Source organism: Lithobates pipiens, unplaced genomic scaffold (assembly GCF_037356315.1).
Source record: "Lithobates pipiens isolate NorthernLeopardFrog02 unplaced genomic scaffold, aLitPip1_a1.2 Scaffold_18, whole genome shotgun sequence".
Taxonomy (NCBI): Eukaryota; Metazoa; Chordata; class Amphibia; order Anura; family Ranidae; genus Lithobates; species Lithobates pipiens.
This window is the reverse complement of record NW_027507758.1, coordinates 250902257-250911549: the sequence shown is the minus strand read 5'-3', so window position 1 is coordinate 250911549 and position 9293 is coordinate 250902257.

The following is a 9293-nucleotide window of genomic DNA, read 5'->3' as shown; positions in this document are numbered from 1 at the left end:
AAATGTATTTTAGTGATTGGGATTGATTTCCATTAAGTAAACTGATCACTGCATCATAGTGATCCTGATGTTGGTGAGAAGCCTCCAGCAGCAGAATCATCAGAGCCGGTTCACACAGGGGCAACACGCCTTTCAGCACGACTTTTGGAAGAAACTTGGACACGACTTATCAACACGACTTGGGGCGACTTACAACACGACTTTAAGTCACCCCAGGGCAGGCGACTTTTGCCGTGGCCAATCAGAGAATGAGCTCTCAAGCTGGTACGGCTCAGGAGGGGGAGGCCACTCGCTCGTCCCCACCTCCTTTCCTGGCCAGCCAGGTAGCGTGCTCGGATAAGGGTTTGGTATGGATCCGTTTTTTCAGCGTAGGGGGTTCCCCTTAAAATCCATACCAGACCTAAGGGCCTGGTATGCTCCTGGAGGGGGAACCTACGCCGTTTTTTTTTTTTTTATTTGCCGTGGAGTTCCCCCTTGAGAGCTCATTCTCTGATTAGCCACGGCAAAAATCGCCTGGCCTGGCGCGACTTAAATCCTGTTGTAAGTCGCCCCAAGTCGTGTTGATAAGTTGTGTCCAAGTTGCCTCCAAAAGTCGTGTTGAAAGTCGTGTTGACCCTGTGTGAACCGGCTCTAACCCTCACAGCAGCACAGTTTAGGTAATGTATGCACAGTTGCCTCACAGCTATGCAGTACAAACGTAATTCAGTGTATTCATTTAGAAAGGGTGCACAGGGCATATATGTTGTGCAAAAAGCAGTAAGTCATAACAACCAATCACATTTTTGCTTATCTTAGTCAGAACAGGGAAAGATAATCTCTGATGTGTGTTAGCAGATTGTGAACTTTGCTATTTGCCTTACTGATAATGACTAGCTGCTTAGCCTCTACTAATGTTCACAAATGACCCACTGATACATCACTTGGTAGGCCAGGAAGTCAGGATGCAGGGCAGGGGTCAAGTCCTGGGGAAAAAAGTGTGGGAACTCCCACCCAAGATCCACTCTCCCACCAAAAAAAATTTAAAATGATATGCTCATATGCACGAACGCTTCAAAAGTGGTATTTTTCATACAATTTTCGTATTGTCTGTATGAAGCTTAACTGTTAGTACATAAAAAAACAATCCTCAATAAACATAAATACGGTAATTCTCTGACTAATCAGCATTCATTCAATTGTGCTTCCATGCAAATGTGAACATGCTCTGATCTTTATTGGGGAATTTTATTTTATATAGAGTGTTTATGTGGTGAGTTTCATTGAACAGAGTTTGGATAACACAGGGTTAAATGGAATAAACTGCACATTATCTGGACAGAATGCTTGGGGAGATAGTGATGTGTTCCTGCTTAGGAGATGTATGTTAGCTTGGGGGGGCTGCAAACTCTGCAGGGCTCCAACACACACTCGCTGCTATTCCAACCCTTCACATATTTCCACATAAACTTCCCTCCTGGCATTAAACTTTGCCAGGTATTGTGCTCAGCTTACCACCCCAAACTGATGTTCCTCCCTCAGCTCACCTCTCTCCCTGCATGTCCTGGGGGCAGAATAGATGTGCTCCTCCTCCAAGTATGCTCCATACTGCCCTTCACTAGTGCTGCGCTACAGCAAGCTGCCGGCCACCAGGCACTCGGGACTGTATATGTTCAGGAGTCAGCCATGCAAGGCAGTACTCGGGTCGGTGGGGGGGACTTTTTCATGTGGGGTGGCTTTTTTGCCACCCCCCGCAAAGAGACAGCACTGACGAGCGTTCCCTTCATATGGCGCCCATGGCACTCGCCATATGTGCCATACCCTAGATACACCACTGAGTGTGGGATTTAGTTATTTGATGCTAGTTAGGATATAAAATGTGAAGTCGGTATTCAAGGCTGCTAATAAGGTTGTACTACTGGTTCTCTCCTGTACAGGGCGGGAATCATATGTGGGCAGGACAGGGAGGATGATCAGTGCAGTGGGGTGCAATTACAGGAACGATGACCTGTGTGTCTCTTCCTGCAGCAGCAGAAAGCTGGCAAGACATATAGTACATCATTCTTGTAATTGCACCCCTGCTGCCTTGATCATTCTCCCTGTCCTGCCCACATCTGATTCCCCTTGCTGTGTATGCTCCCCTCCCCGCCAGCACTGCCGGCTTCCCTTTCCTACCGGCTGTTGCAGGCACATGGGGTGGGGGTGGGAGGATGTTCAGGATGGAGAGAGGGGGAAGGGACTGGTAAATATGTAATTTACCATCTGCTTCCTTTTCTGAACACTCACTGTGTTCATTCATAACTGAAGCACAGTAAACTCTGTTTACTATGCTTCAGTTTATAACTGAACAGGAGCCTCTGTGTCCTATTTATTAATCTGCAGTGCAGCTGAGACTGCAGAGAAAGGATTTGACAAATCTATGTCCTTAGTTCCTTTCTCTTTCTTGAAGGTGAGATGTCAAGGGTCTGTTCAGTCCCCTGAAAATTTCCCCCAACAGCGTAAATATAAATTGTAAAAAAATAATTTTTAAAAATGTAAAAATAATAACAAATTGTAAAAAAATATTTTTTCTAAATTGTAAAAAAAATTTGAAATACACTTGTAAAAAATAAAACAACAATAAAGGACCCATTCACAAGGGCTCTCTGGCCCATACAGTGTGAATGAGAGGTTTGTTTGTGCGGCGGGAGCTTCCAGTTACTCTATGAGGATACAGGGGCTGTATGAACAAAGCCTCAGGTCCTAATTTGTCAGGTGGGCAGGTTTAGGTGAGTGGTCCCAAATATACACTTTCAGTAATTCGGGGGCTGTACACCTGCATCCACACGCCTGTCAAATTAGGACCTGTAGCAGTGTTAATACAGCTGCTGCATAACATAGGCTTCCTGCACAATAAAAAAAAAAAAACTCAGATTCACACTGTACAGGTCACAGCACCCATGTGAATGATCCCCAAGACCTCATTAACACACAGAACGTTATTTATTAACTCAATACAATATTATACTTTAGAATTAGCAATTGTTGAAAGTTATGTAGCGTTTGTGTCCACTAATAATTATTTGAGTGTATTTTTAGTAAAATTATAATTTTTTTATATTTCTGGGGTGCCCTATCAGGAAGGCTGTACGGGCCGCGTGATTTCTAACAGCAGCCCTGTCAGTGTTGCAAGTGATGCCAGCATTTAGGCAACTAATAAATGAGAAGAAAAAGTTGTCCTGTGGACGAATTCTCCCACCTGAGCTGTGGATCTCTGCAGCTCCTCTGGAGTTACCATGGGCCTCTAGGCTGCTTCTCTGATTAATGCTCTCCTGTCAGTTTAGGTGGACGGCCATGTCTTGGTAGGTTTGCAATTGTGTCATACTCTTTCCATTTTTAAATGATGGATTGAACAGTGCTCCGTGAGATGTTCAAAGCTTGGGATATTTTTCCATAACCTAACCCTGCTTTAAACTTCTCCACAACGTTATCCCTGACCTGTCTGGTGTGTTCCTTGGCCTTCATGACGCTGTTTGTTAACCAAAGTTCTCTAACAAACCTCTGAGGACTTCACAGAACAGCTTTATTTATACTGAGATTAAATTACACACTGGTGGATTCTATTTACTAATTAGATGACTTCTGAAGGCAATTGGTTCCACTAGATTTTGGTTAGGGGTATCCGAGTAAAGGGGGCTGAATACAAATACATGCCACACTTTTGACATATTTATCTGTAAAACATTTTGAAAACCATTTATTATTTTCCTTCCACTTCACAATTATGTGCCACTATGGGGTTTATTTACTAAAGCTAGAGAGGGCAAAATTAGTCACAATTCTGCAGAGAACACAATCAGCTTGTAATCCCCACTTGTTTAATTAAGCTTTAGCAATAAAACCTGGAAGCTAATTGGTTTCTCCGCAGAATTGTGACTAATTTTGCCCCATCTAGCTTTAGTAAAAAAAAAACTTTGTGTTGGTTAATCACATAAAATCCCAATAAAATACATTTAAAATTCTGGTTGTAACATGACAAAATGTGGAAAATTTCAAAGGGTATGAATACTTTTTCAAGGTACTGTAGTCCTCAATTATAAATGAACAATGGAGGAAAATTGTATACTCACAGGCAGCAATCAACACATTTCTTTATTTGCATAAAACAAAGTTTAAATCGAATCGGGTACTGACCATCTAAAACTATTCCCCTTCATAAAAATGTATGCGCTGCTATTATACTAGTGACTTTAAAGCTGAACTCTGTGCTAAAAATAAAGATACTACCCCACAAGCACCCAGCCAATGCTTTATTTATTTTACTATTATTGAAATGCTCCTATGGTCCAAACTCCCCGTAATCCACTGTCGTGTTACCCTCTGTGGTGCCTCTTTCTCTAGTGGAGATCAATGATCACTAGCTGCTTGATGTGCAGCCAACCAATTTTGTTACTACCCCTTGTGCCGTGTCTTTAGGTCTTTAGGACTACAGTGCCCTGCGATGGACCCTTTTGTCAGCCAAAAGCCAGTAAAGCATTTATGTCACTAGTAAGCCAAGTGGGCAATGGAAGAAGGACTGCTTGCCAGAAGAAAGATGATTTGTGACCCAGCCTGTCATGTGACTATGGTTTCAGGTAAGAACGCATTGCTGTATGTATATATATATATATATATATATATATATATATATATATATATATATATATACATACACTATATTGTCAAATTTATTGGGACAACTGCCTTTACATGCACATGAACTTTAATGGCATTCCAGTCTTAGTCTGTAGGGTTCAATATTGAGTTGGCCCACTCTAGGAGTGTGTCTATGAGAATGTTTCACCATTCTTCCAAAAGGGCATGCTTGAGGTTAGGGACTGATGTTGGATGAGAAGGCCTGGCTTGGATGGATGTAAGTCATCCCAAAGCTGTTCTATTGAGTTGACAGGCATCAGCATACAGACATTTTGGACAATTTCATGTTTCCAACTTTGTGGAAACTGAGTGGGGATGGCCCCTTTCTGTTCCAACAGGACTGTGCGCCAGTGCACAAAGCAAGGTCCATAAAGACATAATGAGCATGTTTGGGGTGGAGGAATTTGACTGGCCTGCACAGAGTCCTGACCTCAACTGGATAGAACAACTTTGGGATGAATTAGAGAAGAGACTGCGAGCCAGTCCTTCTCATCCACATCAGTGCCTAACCTCACAAATGCTCTTCTGGAAGAATGGTCAAACATTCCCATAGACACACTACTAAACCTTGTAGACTGCCTTCCCAGAAGAGTTGAAGCTGTTATTGCTGCAAAGGGTGGGCCAACTCAATTTCGAACCCTACAGACTAAAACTGAATTACCATTAAAGTTCACGTGCGTTTAAAGGCAGACGTTCCAGTACTTTTGGCAATATAGTGTGTGTGTGTGTATATATATATATATATATACACCTGTTCAATTGCTTGGGAACACAAATTGCTAATTAGTCAATCACATGGTAGCAACTCATTGCATTTAGGCGTCTAGACGTGGTGATGATGACTTGCTGAAGGAAGGTCAAACTGAGCATCAGAATGGGGAAAAAAGGGGAGTTAAGTGATATTAAATGTGGGGTGGTTGTTGGTGCCAGACGGGCTTGTCTGAATATTTCAAAAACTTCTGATTTACTGGGATATTCACACACAACCATCTCAGTTTACAGAGAATAGTCTGCAAAAGAGAAAATATCCAGTTAGCATCAGTTGTGTGGACAAAAATGCCTTATTGATGTCAGAGGAGAATGGGCAGACTGGTTTGAGATGATAGAAGGGCACCAATAACTCAAATAACCACTTGTTACAACCAAGGTATGCAGAATACCATCTTTGAACACACACAACATTAAACCTTGAAGCAAATGGGCTACAGCAGCAGAAGACCACACCGGATGCCACCCCTGTCAGCTGAAAACAGGAATCTGAGGCTACAGTTCACATAGGCTCACCAAAATTGTACAATAGAAGATTGGAAAATAGTTGCCTGGTCTGATGAGTCTGGATTTCAGCTGCAACATTCAGGTGGTAGGGTCAGAAAACAACATGAAAGCATGGATCCTTTGTGCTTTGTATCAATGGTTCAGGCTGTTGGTGTAATGGTGGGGGGGATATTTTCTCGGCACGCTTTGGACCCCCTAATACCAATTGAGCATCGTTTAAATGCTATGGCCAACCTGAGTATTGTTGCTGACCATGTCCATCCCTTTATGATTAGTGTACACATCTTCTGATGGCCACTTCCAGCAGGATAATGCACCATGTCACATTGGCAATACAAAATATTGTTTCTTTTATATATATATATATATATATATATGTATATATATATATATATATTGTATGTATTTATTTTTAAAATAAAACCATAGATTAGGGAAATGTGGGCGAAGAAGGAAATATTTCTTTAATTAACTCCTTTAATCAAAGTTGAGGTGGCATACTTGCATCATTAAAATTCCATTAACCAATCCTTCTGGCTCCTCTGACAAATGGAGGGGACACAAGTTTAAAGCGGGAGTCCACCGGGACTCCGCGTTTTTTTTTTTTTTTTAAAAGCCAGCAGCTACAAATACTGCAGCTGCTGACTTTTAAAATAGTGACACTTACCTGTCCAGCGCGCCCGCGATGTCGGCACCCGAAGCCGATCTCTAGGTCGCCTGTCGGGTCCTGCCGCCGCCATCTTGGGTATGGGAATCAGGAAATGGAGCCTTTCGGCTTCATTTCCCGGTTCCCTACTGCGCATGCGCGAATCGCACTGCGCAATAAGGACGCTCCCCGCTGCCTCTGGGATCTGTGTGTTTCCCAGCAGGCAGCGGGGCACTTGCGGGAAGGGGCGGGCACTTGCGTAAAGGGGCGTACGTTACGCCCCTTTCCGCAGAGAGCTATCCCGGAAGTGGGTGCAGTTACCTGGATTATCCAGGTAACTGCACCCCCCTCCCCCCTGAAAGGTGCCGATTGTGGCACCGTAGGGGGGGAGGGTTCCGATGAGCGGAAGGTCCACTTTAGGGTGGACCTCCGCTTTAAAGTCTATCTTCTTTCTTCTTAAAAAGGGAAATCTTTGTGTTTTTCGGTATAGGGAGTTCCATTGTTTTGGGAACTCTTTGCATGCAATCAGCAGACAGAGCTTTTTTGGAGTGCTTACCAAGAGAAAAATGTACAATTCCTTCCCTTTTCAATACACTGTAAAATAGTTCATTAATTTGGTAGAATAGGTGGCTTCTGGCACCAGATGGTAAATTGGCTGGTAGACTTCAAACTCACCACAACCAACTTGTGAAGAATACTGCTTTTTTTTCTTTCCTCCAATTAAGATGAATGTTGGCTTTGATAGTTTTCATTTATAAGAAACACTATTTTGGAGTGCCAAGTAATCCATTTCTCTAATGACACTTGACAATGCTAGACATTCTTTAGCTGATTAACCAGTTAAGGTATAGACAGACGTGAGTGCAGTGTTACAAAAGAACTTACACTTTGTAGCAGTCATAAAAAGGGTTGGCATGCTTGTCAGTGATGGAGCAGAGGAATGAGGAGGACTCCTGTCACTTGTAGACAAGTTTTGCCGCATTGTCGGGAATGAGTGGCCAGGAGCTGTCCTTCAGCACCACGCCAGCAGCGCTTCAAGGTAATGACCATAGAGAGCCCATTCCTGGCTGGGGTGACACCTCTGCTTCATACTTTATAGGGTCATCAGTGCTTGTCTGTTCAGCATTTCTATAGCTTGCAGAACATCTACATTAACATTAAACCATTTACAGGTTGGTGTATCCTCTGATATAAACCCTTCAAGTAAAGGAGCAAAGTGAAGCTGATCTATGTAGTATACATATGTGGTGTATATAAGCGACTCCATTGTATGAGGACATGTTAAATCTTCTGCTTTTCATTTATGATCAAAGTGATGACAGCTAAGTATGTTAGTTTTTTTTCTAGAGTAGATTATAAAGTTTTTTTATTTTATTTCATCTGTAATATTAATTCAAAGCGACTCTTTGTTAATGACATAATATGCAATCTGTGTACCATGTAGAATTGGCTTGCTTACACAGCACATCGATAGTCTGTGAATCTGATAAGACCAATGCCACCCCAAGGTGCTCAGATCGCTGCTTGAGAAATCCTGCTTTCTCCTGATTGGCAGCTGGAAAACTCTGAGCTATCAAATACCAAATTTGCCATGTCAATGCTTTCTACATAAAGACTGATATGCTTCCAACATCCGTATACAAATCTAACTGCCACATAGGAAAAGCCAGTTTACGATTTTTAGATCGTGGAAGCAGTAACTGATGGAACGTTTGTTATTCAAATAAACAGCATGTTTTTCTGTCCACACATTCCTCAGATCAAGATTGAGAAGAAGTGTTTTCTGATATGGTCTACTTGTTTACAGTTGTATTACCCCCCCCCCCCCCCCCCCAAAAAAAAAAAAAAATCATATTGCATCTTACTAATTTGGTCTGGTGACTGCATTAGCTTTCTTTTTTAGGCTTTTTATTCTTTTTTTTCCCCTGGTGATCTGGCCAGTAAGTCTGTTCTTCTTCAGCTGCCTTTAATAGACCAAACTGTCAATCAACAGTAGCTAGAGGGATGAGACAAACCATTTACCACTAACTTGGATGCTTCCAATGGTCAACTTTTATTTATTTATAAAAAATATAAAAAAAAAACCTTTATCCCATTGTGTAGCATATGGTTATTTTAATGCTGCATACACACTTTCCAGCAGAATAGGTCCGATAAATCATTCTGTCGGGTAGTCCGATCCTGTGTGGGATAGTCCGATTGTTTTGACAGACCTAGAAATAGAACATGTTTCAAATCTGTCCGACGCACTCAATTCCTATCGGGAAAAACGTTCTTCTGTATGCTGGTCTGACGGACCAAATATGACGCAAGGGCAGCTATTGGCTACTGGCTATTGAACTTCATTTTGTAGTCCTGTTGTATGTCATCATGTTCAAAATTAACAAACTTTTGAACGGACTTTAGCCCGTTTGTTTGTGGGCAAGTCCCTTCATTCGGAAGCCCGTCATAACTCTGTCGAAAGTCCGTCGGTAAGACCATCTGACCTTTTCTGCTGGAAAGTCCGGTCATGTATACGCGGCATTAGGCTTCCTTTAGACATGCGGTTTGGGGGGGGCTTCAAAAATGTGAGATTGATACACCTTTTTGCCACCTACCAACCACACCCCTCTTAAGTTGCAATAGACAATGGACAGTTGCGTTTACATGCTGCAGTTGTGATGCTTTACACCCATGGCAAAGTTTAACTGACATGTAGTGATCGGCGGGCGCCGGGCGGTAA